The 20927-nt window shown below is 37.5% G+C and overlaps 1 pseudogene; it reads right to left on the bottom strand.

The window, feature by feature from the left end:
• Positions 1-19020: 19020 nt before the first annotated feature.
• On the bottom strand, positions 19021-19680 carry LOC129691658 (voltage-dependent anion-selective channel protein 1-like; annotated as a pseudogene).
• Positions 19681-20927: the final 1247 nt, after the last annotated feature.

Raw genomic sequence — 20927 nt, 5'->3', positions numbered from 1 at the left:
GAGGGAATGAGGGATCGAGACACAGCTGGGATACAGAGTTAATAAAATGTAACTGATAAGAAAAAAATAAAATTCAAAAAAAAAATAAAAAAAAATAAATCTGAGATTCTGGAAGAACCTGTCTCAAAGTATTAAGACAGAGAGTTATGTAGAAAGGCCCCTTATATCCTCCTCTGACATATGCACACAATTGTGCTATACACAAACACTACACACTTAAATCACTATTTCCTCAGTAAATACTTAGGACACTTTATTTTCTGCAAAGTTAAACACTGATTAGTTTCAACAATTCCTTTACATTGAAGATTTATAAAACAGCCATAAATATTTTCTTTTTTTGATTTTTTACTATTATCATTTACTACAATTTATTTAATTTAAATCCCTGCTAGACATACTCCCTCATCTTCTCCCAATCCCACCTCCCTCCTTCTTCTCCTCCTATGCCTCTTTCCTAGTCCGTTCATAAGGAGATCCTCCTCTCCTTCTGTTCTTATATTCCTTATCATACCCAATTAAATTTCACGAAGAAGATACGTCTTTTTTAATAATGATGAATGTTATTTTATATAATAATTTTATATAATGTAATAATAAATAATATACAATATTACATTTTTCACAATTTATTCACTTTGTATAACTATTGTAGCCTCCTCCCTCATCTCCTCCCTTTCCTATCCCCCCTACTTTTTTCCCTACCATTACTTTTCCATAGGGGAAGTCCTCCCCTTCTTTTTGACCTTTGCCTATATGGTACCATCTGGACTCCCTGGATCCTCTATGGGCTGGCTAGGTTGTTCCCTGAGGGAGAAGCAATCAAGGAGCAGGCAATTGAATTAGTGTCAGATACTGCCTTTTCTCACCTTACTAGGCCATGTGGAGACTGAGCTAACTAACTATGGGCTACATCTGAGCAGGGGGTCTATGTCTTTTCTATGCATGGTCTTTGGTTGATGCATCTGTCTTGGCAGTTGCCCCTAGGCTCTCCATTTTTTTTTTTTTTTTGCTTTGTTGGTCTCCTTGTATGTCTCCTGTCCCATCCAGGTCCTTCTATATCCCCATTCTTCCAAAAGACTACCTGCGAGATGAAACATCTCAACAACCATATCATTTCACTATATCAGCTATACTGTATTTATTTATAGCTCAATAAGAAATAAAAAAAATGGTTATATTCTCTTGTCATGAAGATAAAACTTGCTCTTTCTGGGTGAGTTTGGGTTAAATTTAAAAAAAAACAACTCATTTTCTATACCAAATACACTTAAATACTAACTAAGAAGAGAATGTGGAAAACTTATGGAAGAAGAGGGAGGGGACAGGAACTCCACAATAAAATAAACAGTGCCAAAAATCTGGACCCATGGGGGACTACAGAGACTGATATTCCAACCAAGGACCATGAATGTAGAAGAAGCCCAAAGGCTGCTTAGTGTCCAAGTGGTTTCCCTAGTAAGGGGAACAGGGGTTGTCTCTGACATGAATCCAGTGGCCTGCTCTTTGATCACATCCTCTTGGAGGGTGCCGCCTTACCAGGCCACAGAGGAAGATGATGGAGCCAGCCTTGATGAGACCTGATAGGCTAGGATCAGATAGAAGGCCCTCCCATAACAGTGGACTAGAGAAGGGACCTAGGGAGGGAACTGGGAGGTTGGGCGGGAAGAGACCAGGAGGCAGCTACAGCCTGGATTCATAATAAATGAAATGTAATAAATAAATAAGTAAATACAAACAGATACACTAGGGTCCTCTCAACACAAAACCATCATTTCTAAGTGCTACTACATTACTATGATGGAATGAAGCTTCATAGTATGCTTTAAAACAAACATTTTCTTCAAGTGGCACTTATTAGGTATTTTGTCACACAAGTGGATCAAAGATCTCAAAATAAAACCAGACATACTAGATCTGTTAGAAGAAAAAATGGGGAGGAATCTAGAACTCATTGGTACAGGAGACAACTTCCTGAACAGACACAAAAAGCACAGGTTCTTAGATCAACAATCAATACATGGGACCTTATGAAACTGAAAACTTCTGTAAAGCAAAGGACACTGTCATCAGAACAAACAGCCTGCCGACTGGGAAAGGATCTTCACCAACCCTATATCTGATAAAGGGCTAATATCCAGAATATATAAAGAACACAAGAAGTTACATAGCAACAAATCAAGTAATCCAATTAAAAATGGGATACAGATCTAAACAGAGAATTATCTGTAGAGGAAAATAAAATGATAGAGAAACACTTAAAGAAAAATGCTCAAAGTCCTTGGTCATCAGGGAAAAGTATATCATCAGAATGGCTAAGATCAAAAACTCAAGTGACAACACATGCTGGAGAGGATGTGGAGAAAAAGGAACCCTCTTCCATTGCTGGTGAGAGTGAAAACTTGTACAACAACTTTGGAAATCAAACTGGTTCTTTCTCAGAAAATTTGAAATAGCACTACCTCTAGATCTAGCTATACCACTACTGAGCATATACCCAAAAGATGCCCAACCATTCAATAAGGGTATTTGATCAACTGTGTTCATAGCTCCTTTACTTGTAAGAGTCAGAATGTGGAAACAACCTAGATGTGCCTAAATGGGAGAACAGATACAGAAATTGTGGAACATTTACACAATGGAATACTATTCAGCTATTAAAAACAAGGAAATCATGAAATTTGCAGGCAAATGGTGAGATCTAGAAAAGATCATACTGAGTGAGTTATCTCAGAAACAGAAATATAAGCATGGTAGATACTCATTTATAAGTTAATATTAGACCTATAATATAGGATAAACATACTAAAATCTGTACAACTAAAGAAGCTAAGCAAGAAGGAGGACCCTGGGTAAGATGATCAATCCTCATTCAGAAAGGTAAATGAGATGGACATCGGAAGAGGGAGAAAACAGGGTAAAAGACAAGAGACTACCACAGAGGTCCTCTGAAAGACTCTACCCAACAGGGTATCAAAGCAGATGCTGACACTCATAGCCAAACATTGTGCAAAGTCCAGTGAATCTTATGAATGAAGGGGGAGATAGAAGGACCTGGAGGGTACAGGAGTTCCACAAGGAGAGCAATAAAACCAAAAAATCTGGCCAAAGGGGTCTTTTTTGTTACTGATACTCCTACGACGTGCCATGCATGGATATAACCTAGAACCCCTGCACAGATGTAGCCCATGGCAGCTCAGTGTCCAAGTAGGCTTCCTAGTAAGGGGAACAGGGCCTGTCTCTGAGGTGAAATCAGTGGCTGGCTCTTTAATCGCCTCTCCCTAAACAGCCTTACCAGGGTACAGAAAAAGACAATGCAGCTGGTCCTGATGAGACCTGATAGGCTAGGGACAGAAAGAAGGTTAGGAGGACCTCCTTTATCAATGGACTTGGGGAGGGGCATGGGAGGAGAGGAGAGAAGGAGGGTGGAGGTGGAATTGGGAGGGGATGAGGGAGGGGCTACAGCTCTGATACAAAGTTAATAAACAGTAATTAATAAAAAATAAATATTTTAAAGAGACAAATAAATAATACATCTATTAAATAAAAACAGACTAAAGAGCATTGATTTGTAATGCTCTTTGATTTAAAATGTATATGCTTATCTTCTCTATATTTTGTAGAATATCACAATGAGCTCATTACAGTGAACAACAAAACAAAACAAACAAGCAAACAACAACAAAAAAAAAACAAATAAAGCCATGCTCACTTAATGAAATTCAGGTGAGGGGTTAAGCTATCAAACTGTGCACCATGGCATGGTTTGCTACATACATAGGGGACTCATGAACATGTTCTTTGTGGGAACCCAAACAAAAAGCCATATAACTTAAACAATGTAAAACTTGCTATATTAAGCTAAATTACCTCTTGCTCTATTTATGCGGTAATTTATATGTTCTTAAATATGTTAAATAAAAGCAAAAGTACCTTCAAAGTCTTATTACCATATTTAATAACAGGCTGGGGAACATACACATTGCTACTGAATTTACCTTCTTTGAAATTACACAATTTTAATTAGGTCAGATATTATTATAGTCGTAATCACTTAAGCAACATTAAATACCATTTAAAATATGCATAACTTCAGTATGAAGATAATCAAACTTATTATTCCTGTTCTTCTTTGTGCTTATCTTGAATTATTTTATTTTCAGTAACTTCAGGTCATCTCTCAGATGCTTTAGAAAACAGGGAGCTAAAAAGTTATGTTGTTATTCTGTTAAGGTTTTTTAGGAAAATGCTATACTTTATGGATTAGAGAAATGTGAAAATACAATCATAATAATTAGTTGAGTAGTTAAAAGGCAAACCATTGTTTATATATTTTCCAATAACTTCCTTAAATGATATGAACTCAAAGTCATTTGATTTCCCCTTTATTACTATATGTCACTTCACATGTTATATAATTTTCTGTACAGAATACCTCAGTTCAGACATTTAAAACTCTACCAAGATACTCTTACTATTTCCCCCTGCTTAATTAACTTTAGCCAGGTTTATTTCTGATTCTAGGATCCTGACATCCATGTTCTTATATTACTTAAGAAAAATTGAAATTCTAAATTATTTATCCATCTTTTTGAGATGGAAAATCTCTGCCTCCTGCCAGTTTTACAACCCAGAAATGTCTTTAGGAAACATCAAATATTCCAAGAATTACAGTGCCTGTACCACCAAGTTTTTATGTTAGAGTGTAACAAGTAAATAAAATTAATTAAACATGGACGGCTAGTGTCACTGTGTAACTTACCACTACAGTTCTTTCCTAATTTGTACTAATTTTGCTGAACTTTTCAATATCTTTCTCCTTTGTACTTAAGAATTTTGTTACGATATATTTCTTTTTGGAATTCAACTTGATTATTTGGGGACTCGTATAACTCTTGTGCTAGTTTCATTTCTATTGCTGTTAAGAAAAATGCTGTGGGTTGGAGAGATGGCTCAGAGGTTAAGGGCACTGACTGCTCTTCCAGAAGATCGAGTTCAATTCCAAGCAATCACAGGGCCGTTCCCAACTGTCTGTAATTCCTGATCCATGGGATCCAACACTCCCACATAGCCATGCCTGCAGTCAAGGATCAATGTACATAAAATAAAACAAAATAAGTTTAGAAAAATAAAAATGCAATAAATAAACATGAGAGGAACTTGTTCATTTGACTTACAGGTTAAAGTACCTACCTACAGAAGGCGAGGCTGGAGCTGAAGCAGTGAATACAGAACTCTGCCCACTTGCTCAATTTTCCGAAGCTTGCTCATATGACTTTCCTATACTGCCCAGGACCACATTCCCAGGTGTGGCACTTCCCACAGTGGGAAGTGATTTCCCACATCAAGCATTAATCAATAAAATGACCCACAGACAGACCTTCAGAACACTATTAGAGAAATATTCCCAAATGAGTTTTTCTCTACTCAAGTGACTCATCTGTGTTGACCAAAACTAAACACTTAAGATATTTTATGGGTTTCATATTATCAAGTGACTTGCATGTGCCAGATGCCATTTATAATTATAAGACTGCCTTCATTATACTGACATTATATTTGACTTCATGTTACTGATCTAGTGGAAGACTGATATAAAAAGACTGACATTAAGATTTTTTTTTTTATTCTTCACTTGAGGGACCTCTAGGATGTTTCCAGATTCTAGCTATTATGAATAAAGCTGCTATGAACATAGTTGAGCAAATGTCCTTGTTGTGTGGTTGAACATATTTTGGATATAAGCCCAGGAGTGGTGTAGCTGGATCTTGTGGTAACACTAAGCCTTATTTTCTGAAAAAGTATCAGACTGATTTCCCCATGGGCAGCCTAGTCCCCATGTGAGTTCCCTTGTAAGGGGAATGGGGGATGTCTCTGACATGAACTCTCTTGCCGGCTTTTTGATCACCTCCCCCTGGAAAGGTGGCCTAACTAGGACACAGAGAAGGAGCATCCAGACAGTCCTGATGAGGCCTGATAGGCTAGGTTCAGACAGTAGGGGAGGAGGACCTTCCCTATCAGTGGATTAGGGGAGAGGCATCTGGTGGGGGGGGGGAGAGAAAGAGTGAGGGTGGGATAGGGAGGAGATGAGGGAGGGGGCTATATCTGGGAAACAAATAAGTTGTTATAAATAATAATAATGAAGAAAAATTTTTTAAAAAGTTTTTTAACACCTAGAAAATACTATAATGATAATGACAAAATGTATGGAATGATATTTATAATAGATCATATGCTACATACTAGGTTGCATGTTTTGACTCAGTATTTTTTTTAATTTTATTTTTTTCTTATCAGTTACATTTTATTAACTCTGTATCCCAGCTGTATCCCGCTCCCTCATTCCCTCCCACTCCCACCCTCCCTCCCTCATCTCCACTGTGCCCCTTTCCAAGTCCACTGATAGGGGGGACCTCTTCCCCATTCATCTGATCCTGTTTTATCAGGTAACTTCAGGACTGGCTGCAAAGCTCTCCTCTGTGGCCTAACAGGACTGCTCCTCCCTTGGGGGTGGGGAGGTCAAAGAGCCAGCCATTGAGCTCCTGTTAGAAATAGTCCTTGTTCCCCTTACTATGGGAAACCAATTGTTGACTCAGTATTTCAAAATAGATTATTGCCATTGTCCTTGGTTGCTTCCTAGAACCTGAATGCAATACCCTGTTGCTGAAGACACTACAAACTTCAGACACAGAACTTTCAGGAAAGGATATGAAAGTGCCATGGTTCTTTGTCCCTTGTGGGACAAATATAAAGATACTATGCAAGATGCCAACAGAAAAAGGGACAAAATAGTCCTACCCAGTCGAAAATTCTCTGAATAGAAAAGATGACTCAAATTATAAGGAGTCTCTGAGGTTGCAATAGCGACACTGTAAGTCAGCAACAGTCATCTAACTGTACTTATGGTGCATTACAAAGGACAAGATTTGTGCATAGTGCTCTTATCAAACAAACCATGACATTTGAGGTCATAGACCCTAGAAGAGGAACTCTCCCAGCTATTTTTCAAAACTAGTATCATTTCTTTTTTTAATTAAACTTTTTTGTATTAATTACAGTTTATTTGCTTTGTATCCCAGCTGTAGCTCCCTCCCACATTCCCTCCCAATCCTACCCTCCCTTCCTCATCTCCTCCCTGCCCCTCTCTAAGTCCATTTCTAACTATAATATAAATACTTACATTTACTAATAAGTGTGTATCTCACCATTCACCAAAGAAGCTTCTCTTTCTAGAAGACTGATACAATTATAGAAGTCTATACCTGGTCAAAATGTACTGAGCTAACTCTATTTACATTTGTGTGTGTGTGTGTGTGTGTGTGTGTGTGTGTGTGTGTATGTGTGTGTGTGTAGGTGTGTACCAGTGTGGGTGAACAGGAAAGGGGCTAGAGTGGAGAGAAAGAGGAGGGTAGAAATGATGTAAATTTAGTACTCACACAGAAAAATTTCAAAACAAAATGAATATAAATAAGGACATATATCATTTTTAAAATGGAGTATTATTATGTTTATATTAGAAATACATTTTTGAAATACCATTGTGATGTTTGTCAATATGTTTCAAGTGTTGAGAGGAAACTCATGTAATCCAGGCAATGTGTGAACAAATACAGAATTTGCATGGAATTAACCATGCAAATATTCGTACTTTTCAACAGTTGTTTGAGGATAATTCTAAAGAGTGTAGCCTTCTACTCAGAAAAAAAAAAAATTCTGATATAGATGTAAAACTTTGTTGTAGGTTTTATGAAAATCAATTAATGTAGTTTACATTAAAGTTTTTTTATCAGAAAAATCAGTTGAACTATGTAATATTTAAAATACAGTACAACAATAAAGAGAAACAATTAATATTCAAGTACACATGTAAGACACTAATTTAAGTTACCTGTATGTCATATCATTTAGTGTTGAAAACAGCCCTGTATTGTAGCTAGTGTAATCATAATAACATAACAAAGTAGTTTTTCACTGTGTGGGAACTTAGTCAAATAAGAAGAAACTATAAAGACTTACAGGCAGTTAAAAACATTTTTCAGAAGCATGAAGAAATTCAAGCCAGAGCAGCTTCAGAAAAAAAATGATATATACCTAGGAGTGATATAGCTGGGTCTTGAGGTAACACTACTCCTATTTGTCTGAGAAAGCGCTAGATTGATTTCCAAAGTGGTTGTACCAGTTTACATTCCCACCAGCAATGGAGGAGGGTTCCCCTTTCTCCACAACCTCTCCAGCATGTGTTGCCACTTGAGTTTTTGAACTTGGCCATTCTGATGGGTGTAAGGTGAAATCTGAGGGTCGTTTTGATTTGCATTTCCCTGATGGCTAATGAGGCTGAGCATTTCTTTAAGTGTTTCTCTGCCATTTGATGTTCCTATTTCGAGAATTCTCTGTTTGCTCAAGTACACAACAAAGACATTTGTTCAACCATGTTTGTAGCAGCTTTATTTGTAATAGCCAGAACTTGGAAGCAATCCATCAACGGAGGAGGAATGGATACAGAAATTGTGGTATTTTTACACAATGGAATACTACTCAGCAATCAAAAAGGAAGAAATCATGAAATCTGCAGGCAAATGGTGGGATCTAGAAAAGATCATTCTGAGTGAAGTATCCCAGAAGGAGAAAGACAAACTTGGTATATACTCACTTATATAGACCTACAAGATATGATAAACATAATGAAATCTACACACCTAAAGAATATAATCAAGAAAGTGGACAAGGGCGAAGATGATCAATCCTCATTTAGAAAGACAAATGGGATGTGCATTGAACGTATGACAGGAGTCTACTGAAAAAGACATCTGAAAGACTCTAACCAGCAGTGTTTCAAAGCAGACACTAAGACTCATAACCAAACCTTGGCAGAGTGCAGGGAATCATATGAAAGAAGGGGAGTTAGTATGATATGGAAAGGATAGGAGCTCTACAAGGACCAAATATATCCGGGCACAGGGTTCTTTCTGAGACTGACACTCAACCAAGGACCATCTATGGATATAACCTAGAACTTCTGCTCGGATGTGGCCCATGGTAGCTCAGTAACCAAGTAGTTTTCCAAAGTAAGGGGAACACGGACCATTTCTAACAGGATCTCAAGGGCAGGCTGTTTAACCCCCCCCCCCTCGCCCCAGGGGAGGAGCAGTCCTGTTAGGCCACAGAGGAGGACTTTACAGCCAGCCCTGAAGATACCTGATAAAACAGGGTCAAATGAAAGGGGAGGAGGTCCTCCCCTATCAGTGGACTTGGAAAGGGGCAGGGAAGAGAACAGGGAGGGAATGTGGGGTTGGGGAGGGAATGAGGGAGCAGGGTACAGCTGGGACACAGAGTTAATAAAATGTAACTAAAAAGAAAAATAAAATTAAAAAAAATGATGTTTCAGATATATTTTATATAAGGAAAACTAAACTGGGAAGAGTCATGTGTGCTCATGAACCTCTCTGTCTGTGTATCTGTGTATATGCACATTTGCAAGACAGAAGCCAGTTTCACATGTTGTTCTTCATGTACCCTACCAATATGTTTTTGAGACAAACTCCTTAGCAAGGGTTTAACCCATTTGATATACTGCTTGGCTAGTGCTCAATAGAGATTTTCCTGTGTTTTTCTCAAAATTGACTGGTTCTCAAGTGGATTCTGGACTTTTAACAAGCTCTCATGCTTTTATGGGAAGAAAAACATATCCTATCTTCCTTGTCCTGGCTATGCACCCTTCAGATCCTTCCTGTTTGCATAATCAGCTCTGTACCTAGTGTAGATTCTGTAACACATAGGACAAGGACAATTCCTGCCTCTTTTATTGAGCATTTTAATCTATATGCTGATAAACAAACAAACAAACAAACAAAAACAAAAACAAAAAAAAGAAAAAACAACACTCAAGACTGAATGATTTCGGAATAAAGAATTACTCCTTATGGATTCTGGAAAAGCACTATCTGATTCTATGCCTGGTAGTGTTTGTACTCTGCTCCTCAGATGTCCCAGGAAGATTGATGAAGGGGAGAAGCTCTGTCTTCATGTACTGAAATATGTAAGAGCAAGAGACTACTAACACTGACATCTATTTTATGAGGGTCTTAATACTATTCACAAGGTAGAAATCCTTTGCCTCTAATTACTTCTTAAGGCTCCAACTTTTAGTAGGATTACTTTGTAATACTAGAATGCGGAAAAGAATACATTCAGATCCCAGCAACAAGGATCTGGTTGTCTGTTTCTTGGAGAGTACCAAAGATAACATGGGCTTCTATGACTACCAATAACTTTATTACAAAGACGATTTCTCAGAAGAGCAGAAGCTCTGTTGGTTCTTATATTGCACTATCTTTTCAGTATCTCATTTACAGTAAAAATTTGATGAGTAAACATTGTATAAATTGGCAGAAGGCCATGCATTCACAGTGTGCATAATAAAATGCCAAAACAAACTATTGATTTGAGATTATGAAAGCTAGATTGTTGCAGATAGAAGTTAATAGACATAATTTGTCTTCATAGCTACATTTTTAAATGTGACTCATAATGCATATATATATATGTAATAATTATTTTATTAAATAACTAAATTGTGTAAAGATAGGAAGTCCAGGGATGATTAAGCATCTTGAGGTCATGAAGGACTCATTTTCTTGTTGCTTAGCCACTTTCACCTGATGGCTTTCAAGGTTTTTGACATATTACTTCTTCTAACGAAGCCACTTTTTAAAATGTTAATCACAGGTCATTCACTTGTATTCCAGCAGTATCCCCCTCCCTAATTCCCTCCCAATACCACCCTCCCTCCCTCATCTCCTCCCTGCCCCCTTCCAAGTCCACTGATAGAGGAGGTCCTCCTCTCCTTCCATCTGACCCTAGCCTGTCAGGTATCTTCAGAACTGGCTGCAATGACCTCCTCTGTGGCCCAGCAAGGCTGTTCCTCCCTCGGGGTGGGGGTTGAGATCAACTAGTCAGTCATTGAGTTCATGTCAGAGAAGAGATAATCCTTGACCCCCTTACTAGGGAAACCCACTTTGATACTGAGCTACCATGGACCACTTTTTTTGTGATACAGAAATCATGCAGAAATAAAGCCAATATACATAATACATATCTTCAGACACTTAAAAACAAGAAAGGAAGTATAAAAAAATGACATAAGCTCTGATAATACTGATGACTAATATCCATTTAAGTCACATTGGAGATATCTTTGACAGTGATTCTGTGTGGTATAGACACTTAGGTGAATCACTTTACCCTTTCAAACAACAAACTAACATGTTGGTGAGATGTTACAGAAGTAAAAAGGTCTTCACTTCCCTATAAAAATAACCATTCTGAATTTTTACATTAGAGAATAAATGTGTGTCCTTTTCAGCTAAGTTTTTTTCTTTTTAATAGCACATTTTGGAAACATCATTTGTATTACATGTTTTATTTAAATTTATTCTTAAAATTCAGAATGAGGGATTGCAAAATAAAATTAAATTTATAGCACAAAATATTAAGAACACAGTATTTTATCTCCTTTAGCAGTCTAATGAGAGGACGATATTTCAGTTTTCTTCCCTGACTATCATCTTCCAAATCTTCAAAGCCTCATTCTGTCAATATTTGATGTGGAAATCTACTGAAGTTACTTAGGAAGCTCTTTCCTTTTTTATCTCTCCTTTAGGTTCTGATTGGTTTGTTTATGTCTGTGTACTTTGTGGTGACTGGATGCCTGCTGTTTGGCTCAGCTCTCTACACCAAAGGATGCATTCACAGAGGGATGGCCTGAATCTGGAGTAGCTTGACAGTTTGGTCATTTTTTTCATCCTGTTTTTTTTTTTTTTTTTAAATCGTACTAACAGCATTCTTAAAATGAAACTTAATAATATGCCACAATAAAGATAGCATATTCTCAACTTTAACCTTCCTCCATCCTGGAATATAGAATGATATTTGAATTTCCAAGGGGATTTCTCAAGAAAAGTCAAGTAGTTCAAGCTGAAAAGTAAACAAAGGAAACAGGTAAGAATTTGGTTTGACTGATGCTTACTTCAAGAAGAAGCAGCTGTGAAAGCCCAGGCAGGTGCCAGGAGGGCAAGATCTTTGACACAGAGGAGAAATACTGGATTACAAAGCAGCACAAGGCCTATCAGGAAACTGTGGACTGACAAATTTTGCCAAAGGTCAAAGCTGTTCCTCCAAAGCTACAGGGCTACCTTCAATCTCAGTTTTTCCTGACAAATAGGATGTATCCTCATATACTGGTGCTCTAAATTGCTAACAACCTAATTAAACAACTTTTCCATTAAAAACAAACAAACAAACAATGGTTTGAATACTCTTAATAAACTTGAAAGAACATGCTGTGTCCAAAGAATCCGGAGTGAAGGATAATTTGAAATGAAATCATTTTTATGTTTGTGTTTAGTTTTAACCTGCCCTTGGGGACTGTTTTGTCAAAAGACAATGTTGTTTGAATTGATTAAGTAAGGCCAAAAGAAGAGACTACTTCTTTACTCTATGACAGCTAATTCAAGGAACAAAAGTATTTCCAGGGCAAAAAGAAAAATGAGCTGGCTTCTATAAAAAAAAAAAAAAAAAAAAAAAAAAAAAAAAAAAAAAAAAAAAAAAACAACAACAAAAAAAACAGAAACAAAAAATGAAAAAAACAGGCCAAAAACAAACTAAAAAACTAAAAGTACTTGTACTATTTTTGCCAAGCATTGTTGAACAATACAGTTAAATATTATGTTCTCTTTCTCAATAGTTTCTTTTCAATGCATCACAGATATGAACAGGTTACTTTAATTGTACCTTGTCATAAAGATCATATTATGGTAATTTTAAAATCCCTACTTTGAAGAAAACAGTGATTGTTTTATGTTTTTTTTGTTGTTTTTGTGTTTTATGTTTTAAACAGCTATGTTAATTTCTCAGTTACTGTCTCTGTTTCTGCCTTTGTTTTTCTGTTCCTCTCCTCCCTTTCCTTCTTTCCTGCCCTCCTCAAAGAGATTAAACAAGGTATCCTAAGAGAAGACTGCTGCTTATTGGATTAATTATTTTGTATATTTGAAATATGAGAAATAGGCTACTTATTATATGTTATGCAAAGAAAGGCTACCAAACTGATCATTTATATATGTATACACACACACACACACACACACACACACACACACACACACACACTGACTCCTCAAAAGCATGGTGATGAGTCTCTGAAGTTATACTCTATTATGTATGCATAGTCTCATATTATCATTTTAGAAGTTTAAGATGAAATTATTTCAGAGATACAAACATAACTTACATGTGTTAACTTTATAATAACACAAAGTATATTTAGAAAAATATGAAACTATCATACATCGAGTTTTGAATGACCTTAAATTTTAAGGTATTTTAAAGCTGCCCTTTGAGTTATTTGATTTTTTGTGTTTTATTACTGCTTTATATAATTGTATTTTATAGAAAAGGGGATTTTGATAAATTCTCAAATTTAACCTCAAATTATATTCATTATATTATGATCTTTTTTTTATTTTGAGAGTACTTAATACATGTTAAAATATGAGAAATAAGCCACTTATATTTGCTATGCAAAGAAAGACTACATTACTGAATATTTCTTCTACTAAAACTGATAATCAATAATTTATTTATAGTCACCAGGTGGAAGACACATTAATAGAGGATCAAGAGTTGACGAAACTGTCGCTTCAAATAGATTCTTTTCTCTCATTGGAAGGTAACAATTTATCCATTATGCATGGAATATTTTACAAACACTATTAAGTTAAGATTACTTATAATATTTCTTGTAAAAGGCTATCAAATCCATGATTTAATTAAAACATTATGGGCTATAGGGAAAACACTAATGCTTTCTGCTTCAGTGCTTAGCAAGTAGATTCATACTCTTTGCACCTCTGGCACAAGACACACTTGACTCTGTTCCAAGAGACTGCATTGCCAGCTACTTGTGTCCCTACCTGCCAATAACATTAGGAAACGTTTTCAGTCCTAAGTACTTTTCACCTCACACCTCACATCACCCACATTTATTTCTAGTTTTGGCAGAAAATATTGCCTATATTTAAAGTTGAGGATTGCTTCTTGCAATGAGCAATTTTTCAAAGACCCACATATTAAAATCAACAGACCTAAGGACAGGATGGAAGAATCTACCTCAGATGTACTCTAAAAGACTCTAGCACGCGTTCAAGCAGATGCAGAGACTCACAGCCAAAGTTTGGACAGAGCACAGGGAGTCTTATGAAAAAAGAGGGATATAGAAAGATCTGAGGGACAGGAGACCAACAAAGCCAAAAAACAAAACAAAACAAAACAAAACAACAACAACCAAAAAAGAAAACAAAAAACAACAACAACAACAACAAAAAAAAACCTGGGCTCTAGAGGAGACTCCAGAGACTGATGCATCAACCAAAGACCATGCATAGAGAAGACCTAGACCCCCTGCTTAGATGTAGCCTATAGACAACTCAGTCTCCATGTGGGTTCATTAGTAAAGTGAGAAGAGACAGTCTCTGACTTGAACTTGGTTGCCTGCTCTTTGATCACTTCTCCCTGTTGGGCAGCTCTGTCAGCCCACAGAAGAATAGGATCCAGATAGTCCTCATGGGACCTGATAGAGTAGGGTAGACAGTAGGGGAGGAGTTCTATCAAAGGACTAGAGGAGAGGGATAGGGGAGAAAAAGAGAGGGAGTTTGGAATGGGGAAGATATGAGGAAGGAGTCTACAAAGGGACACAAGGTAAAGAAATTATAAAATAATAATGATGATGATGAAAATATGCTAAGGAAGCTTTAAGTGTGGAGATAATGTATTCAAGTCAGAAAACATGGGTATTTAGGTTATAAAAAATTATAATATATGTTAAGGTGGAGGATGTTATATTTTCAAATTAGCAAATCATTCAGGAGGCTGGGAATGTAGCCCACTTGGTAGAGTACTTGCAAGCATGCACAAGGCCATGTGGCTTTGGATTCCCATTTGTAATTTTTCCTTTCAATTTCAAAAACAAATGCTTAGGAGCTTCTGGAGGATTCATATTTGTGGATCTTGGTTAAAGCACTTAAAAAACACTCATGCATATCTTTAGTGATTGTCTAGACCCAAAGGGATCTCTAGCTTTTTCTAGATGTTTGTTAGTTACAAACAAGACCCGGGGTAAGATGATCAGTCCTCACTTAGAAAGACAAATGGGATGTGCATTGGACATAGGAGAAAACAAGTAATGGACAGGAGCCTACCACAGAGGGCCTCTGAAAGACTCTGTCTAGCAGTGTATCAAAGCAGATACGAACACTCATAACCAAACCTGTGGCAGAGTGTACGGAATCATATGAAAGAAGGGAGAGTTAGTATGACATGGAGAGGACAGGAGCTTCACAAGGACCAAATATATCTGGGCACAGGGGTCTTATATGAGACTGTTTCCCCAACCAAGGACCAATTACGGATATAACCTAGAGCCTCTGCTGGACTGTAGTCCGTGGTAGCTCAGTAAACAAGTGGGTACTCTAGTAAGGGGAACAGGGACTATTTCTGGCATGAACTCACTGGCAGGCTCTTTGACCTCCTCACTCCCTAAGGGAGGACCAGTCCTGCTAAGCCACAGAGAAGGACTTTGCAGCCAGTCCTGAAGATACCTGATACCTATTATCAGATGAAAGGGGAGAGTTCCTTCCCAATCACTGGACTTGGAAAGGGGCAGGGAGGAGATGAGGGAGGGACGGTGAGATTGGGAGGGAATGAGGGAGCAGGATACAGCTGGGATACAGAGTTAATAAAATGTAACTAATAATAATAATAATAAAGCACAGAAATATGGAAAAATATAAGGATTCCCTCTGAGACTATAAGAAAATTAAGACTAATGCTACCTCAAGATCCAGCTATACCACTCTTGGGCATATACCCTAAAGATGCTCCACCATTCAACAAGGACATTTGCTATCTTCATAACAGCCTTTTTGTAATAGCCAGAATATGTATAGGTATACATATTATGTGAGTGTGTGTGTCTATTTGTGTGTGTATAGTGTGTGTGTATGTGTGTATGTATGTGTGTGTGCTTATAGTATGTGTGTGTTTAAGAGAAGTAGAAAGAGCAGGAGAAAGAGGAAGAGAGAAGAAGGGAGAAGGGAGAGAGAGAGGGGCGAGAGACTAAGACCTTAGGGCAGCTTTCTGAGTAAACATTTCCAGTAAGAAAATTTATCTTGAGTCTCATAGGATTAATGACACCACAAAAGCTTCTCATTCCCATGGGTCAAGCACTAATTATTCCAAAAAGTAAGGATGCCAAATAAACTAAATATCTCTTCCTTCTTTTCCTGCTTTCCTACCTTTTATTCTAACATTTTGTTTTATGGTCACCACAACTTGATTCTCCTTTTGTGTAGAAGCAAAGGGTATTGCACTGACACTTTTCTCAAAGATGCCTTCATTTCCTGCTCTTTCTAGATTCTTGCCATCTCCCACTTAGTCTTTATAATTACCTCATTCTAGGACAATCAATCTTCCATATTGTTGCTAAAGGCTTCTTTCTAAAAGGTACATTTGGTTTTATTATTCCCTTGCTAAATAAACAAATAAATAAGATAAAACAACAAGATGATTCCACAATCTCCCATTGCCTTTGGGGAGAATTTAAAAACATCACTTCTGCCACAGCATGCTGCTTACCAGGTGACACTGACCTGCCAACTTTGTTCTCATCCTGCCTTTTCTCTCTTCCTCAAAGCATTATTATTTTTCGATTAATGTGTCCTCCTTTGCAAAGCCTCTATCTACACCATAGGCTAAAGCGATGAGTCACCACACAACAGTCATTTTTTTTTCTTGAATAAAATCACTCATTCACAGCTTTTACTTTTGAGTGCAAACATTTAAAACCAAGCATTGCATTTTATTCACCTTCTGTTTCTCAGTATTTGCATCAACTCCTCTTTCTTTTCTTATTATGTTAAAAGTATATTTTAAAATTAAATAGACAATAAATTAACTGATGAATGTAAACAGACTCAGAAAAAAATGATAATAAATCATTCAATAAACACAGAAAATCAGAGCTTTTTGCAATATGTATGTATTTGAATTTCTGATGCTTACATTCGGGTCGTTCAAAGCTAATTAAGTATTTTTTTCATGATCACTAAATTAATTTCAGTACACATATTTATTGAAATGTACTGTTTGGAATTAAAATTTGATGTATAGTAAGCTTATTATCAAACTTACACAAAGTATTAGTAAAATTTTAATCAGAGGATGGTATATTTACATAGCTAACCTTTGCTTTTTTTGAATTCTAAATCTATAAGTTTATGTGTTTTGTTATTTTTAATAAGACACCAAACACTCCAGGGTACATTTTACTTTTGCATTTTTTTCAGGTCTAGGGTATGTTATGCCCAACAAACCCAAAGGCTAACTGGTTAACTGCCCAAATCATGAATCAATAAAACACACCCTGGAGTATCTTAATCCTATAATATGTCTCCAACTACTTATTAATAGGGAAAAATAATTATTCTTTAAAAGCTAATATTTCAGAATCACGTCGGTCTTCTTACTGTTCTCATGCAGGCTATAAAGGAAAACATTTGCCCTTTCATGTAGAAGATGACATACAGAAATGATGAAATATGCTGTTCATCAACTTCAAGTATATCTTCTTTAAAAGGATTCTACAGAAAGACAGCCTGAGTACATAGAGAGTTTCGATACTCAGATCCTGTAATTTGTTATGTTATGGCAGTCCAAAACAGAGGAAATAGATACTGGGGCTCACATTTTATTTATAAATTTATGTTTTCCTTGTTCTTTACCAGGATTGTCACACAACCTCGCATTCCATCTCAGTTGTGTGCAGCTGCTACCCTCTCTTAGTGTAGCTTCTCCTTTACACTGTATTGGATAATGCAGTTTTCCACTGTCACCAATTTTGTCACACTCAAAATATTGGCTGGTACATTGTAGGTGTCCAACATTACATAGTTCAAATGTGTAAAAACCATATATGTAGATCAATAGACAGTTTTGTTTTGGAAACTATTAAGGTTTCAATAAGTCTGATATGTATTAAAATTCATATATTACATTTGTGATTATGTTTATATATAAAAAAAACAATTTTAATAATAATAAAAACCGTAAAAGAAAGCAACTAGATAAGAAATCCTAATTTATGCCAAATTACTTTTTTAAATTGCCAACAAATTAAATATATTTATTAATTCTTTTTTGAGGTTTCAATATTTTATTCAAGTTTTACTTTTAAGTGATGTTAATTACAGCGTTTGAAGGGGAAGAGTTAATTCCACACAAATTAGGAGCTCTATAATGTACCCATTAAACTGCTTAAAAATACAGTAGTGAGGCTATAACAGAAGTTAGTTTACATCCCTAGTGTTGTCATTATGTGACCACAACCACCTGCCCAGAACAGAGCTGGAAGATTAAGAACATAATTAAAACGAGAAGAAAAGAAAACCACAACACAAGGAAGAACTAAGTCCTGAATGACTGGCTCCATCACGCCCACCTTCTCCAGCCTAAAATGGCGAAGACTACCTTTGGTGTCAAACAGGTAACTGATGGATGGTAACAGGGCACAATGATCTGACCAAAACGTCTCTTTCACATAGCTGTGTTCATGCTCCCCAGCAGTTAGGATCAGGACACCAGGGTTTGATGCTTGGGAAGTCATCATTTCTTCTGGGGACTGGATACAGACTTACAAAGGGCCGGCACATTCCCAGCATGCACCTGCAGTCTGGCATATCTAGATGGGCTCCTCCCCAACCCACGCCTACAGCTAAAAGGACTCTGTCTGGAGTGGGGTTTCTGCTGTACCTCTCAAATCGTAAACACCTTAAAGCAGAGTCACCATTACCCTGATGGTCTTACGTGGTATTTGCCAATTCTCACATCCCTAACATGCAACATTAAAAGGTACACTGAATTCTGAAGGTAAATATACAGCAAAATGGTTTAAAATTTAAGGATAATGTTCATTCATGCTTGAAATTCCAGTTCTAGACCAAGCTTGCGGTCACCTGCATTGACATTCTTGCCATCCAGATGATCTGACAGCTTCAGGTTGATATCGGGCTTCAGGGTCTGAGCCTAAAAGCCAATCAGGCTAGAGTTGTTCACTTTGGCCAAAAAGCTGGCATCGGGGTCGACCTGGTACTTGGCTGCTATTCCAAAGCGAGTGCTATTATTTCCTTCTGTCCAGGCAAAACTGACAGCAGTCTCCAACTTCTTACCAGAAATGGAGCCACCAAACTCTGTCCCATAGTTCACATTAGCATGAAGCTGGAATTCGTCCTTCTTGTAGACACTGCAAAGTCGCTCTGGGTCACTCGGGACTTCGCAGTCTCAAAATTCACCTGGTAGCCAGCCAGCCAGCCAGCCTCATAGCCAAGCACCAGAGCGCCCCAGGTCGAGGGCACAGCAACGTCAAAGTCCACTCACAGCCTAGGTTGATATGCTGCCTCTTGCATCCTGTCTTGATTTTAGCTTTTTTTTCCCCCCAGTATTAGTTGAGAAGAATGAATCAAAGGCCAGCCTCAGTCCACAAGCTGGCTGGTCTTCTCCAGTGATCTCGGTGCCCAGGGTGTTGTCTGTGCTCCATGGCTCGCCAAGGTCAGCATATGCGGGAGGCATAGCCATTTTCTCAGAAGCGGTGATGGCAGGAGCAGCTGCAGCTATGTTGGGGCATTCAGCGAGGAGCCCGGGAGTGCTGGGAGCCTAATTATTTACACTGTGCTTTGATCATATTCTTTTGCCGCTTCCATCCCTTTTAACCCCCCCTCCCCAATTCAATTTCCACCAGTTTAGCGTCTCACTGGCTTTTAAACTTACTGAGTATTCATTGGTGTTTAGCAGTCCACTAGAGCATATATAGACGATATACATAAAAACTCTTTTTGTCCCAGAAGCTATCAATTACCAGTAGGTCCTCAGCTAGGGGTGTAAAGTTTTTGCCAACTACAGACAGACTCTGTTGAAATTTTAAGTGGCATGAGCTTGTGCTGTTTTGAGCACAGTGTCCCAGTTCCTGTGAGTTAATATATGCGGTCTCCCTATTGTATTCAGAAAACACTGTTTTCTTAAAGTCATCCACCACCTGTGGCACTACATCTTCTCCAGCTCCCTGAACATGAAGAAGGTTCTGTGATACAGATGCATGCCTCTTTAAAAGCTGAGCCCACTGGTGTCAGTTATTTTCTGCATCCTTGACCTAATCACATCTACTGTAAAACCAGAAGCTTCTTCACAATGTTGGAGAGATGTGCTCATCTACGGCAAACCCTTCGGAGTTTGTTGATATTTTTAATTTTATTTATTTGTTTGTTTATATTTGTGTATTTGGGTTTTCAAGACAGGGTTTCTCTGTTCAGACCTGGCTCTCCTGGAACGTACTCTGTAGACCAGGCTGGTGAGAAACTCAGAGATCCGCCTGCCTCTGCCTCCCAAATGCTAGGATTAAGGGCATGTGCCACCACTGTCCAGTTTAGGAACCAGTTTAAACGTGTTTTCCTTCAGCAAAGCAATAGCAGTAGGGGGGAATATAATCTATCTAACCATAGATTCTTGATTCTAAAAACTGTGTCATGAACCTATCTGTCTAAGTGAGCAAGTCTGAAAGAAAATAATTAAATAAATATTATTGCTCTCTTGACATTGATGCGAACATTAAACACTGGGAATATTTGGCAGTCAGGTTTTTATTGTGGATTGTGGTGTTCACAACTGTATAAAATTGGTAGTTACTTTTATCCCCTGTAGGCATACATAACATGTCTTAGAACTGGACCAGCCAGTAGGAGCAATATTTGTTCATCATACAAAGACTTGAATATTAGTTACAAATCGTATAAAAAAACAGAGGTTAGAAACATATAACTGTGACAACT

Source organism: Psammomys obesus, unplaced genomic scaffold (genome assembly GCF_907164565.1).
Source record: "Psammomys obesus unplaced genomic scaffold, mPsaObe1.curated_primary_1811, whole genome shotgun sequence".
Lineage (NCBI taxonomy): Eukaryota > Metazoa > Chordata > Mammalia > Rodentia > Muridae > Psammomys > Psammomys obesus.
Note: the sequence above shows the minus strand (reverse complement) of the source record. Positions and strands in the feature narration are given on the sequence as shown.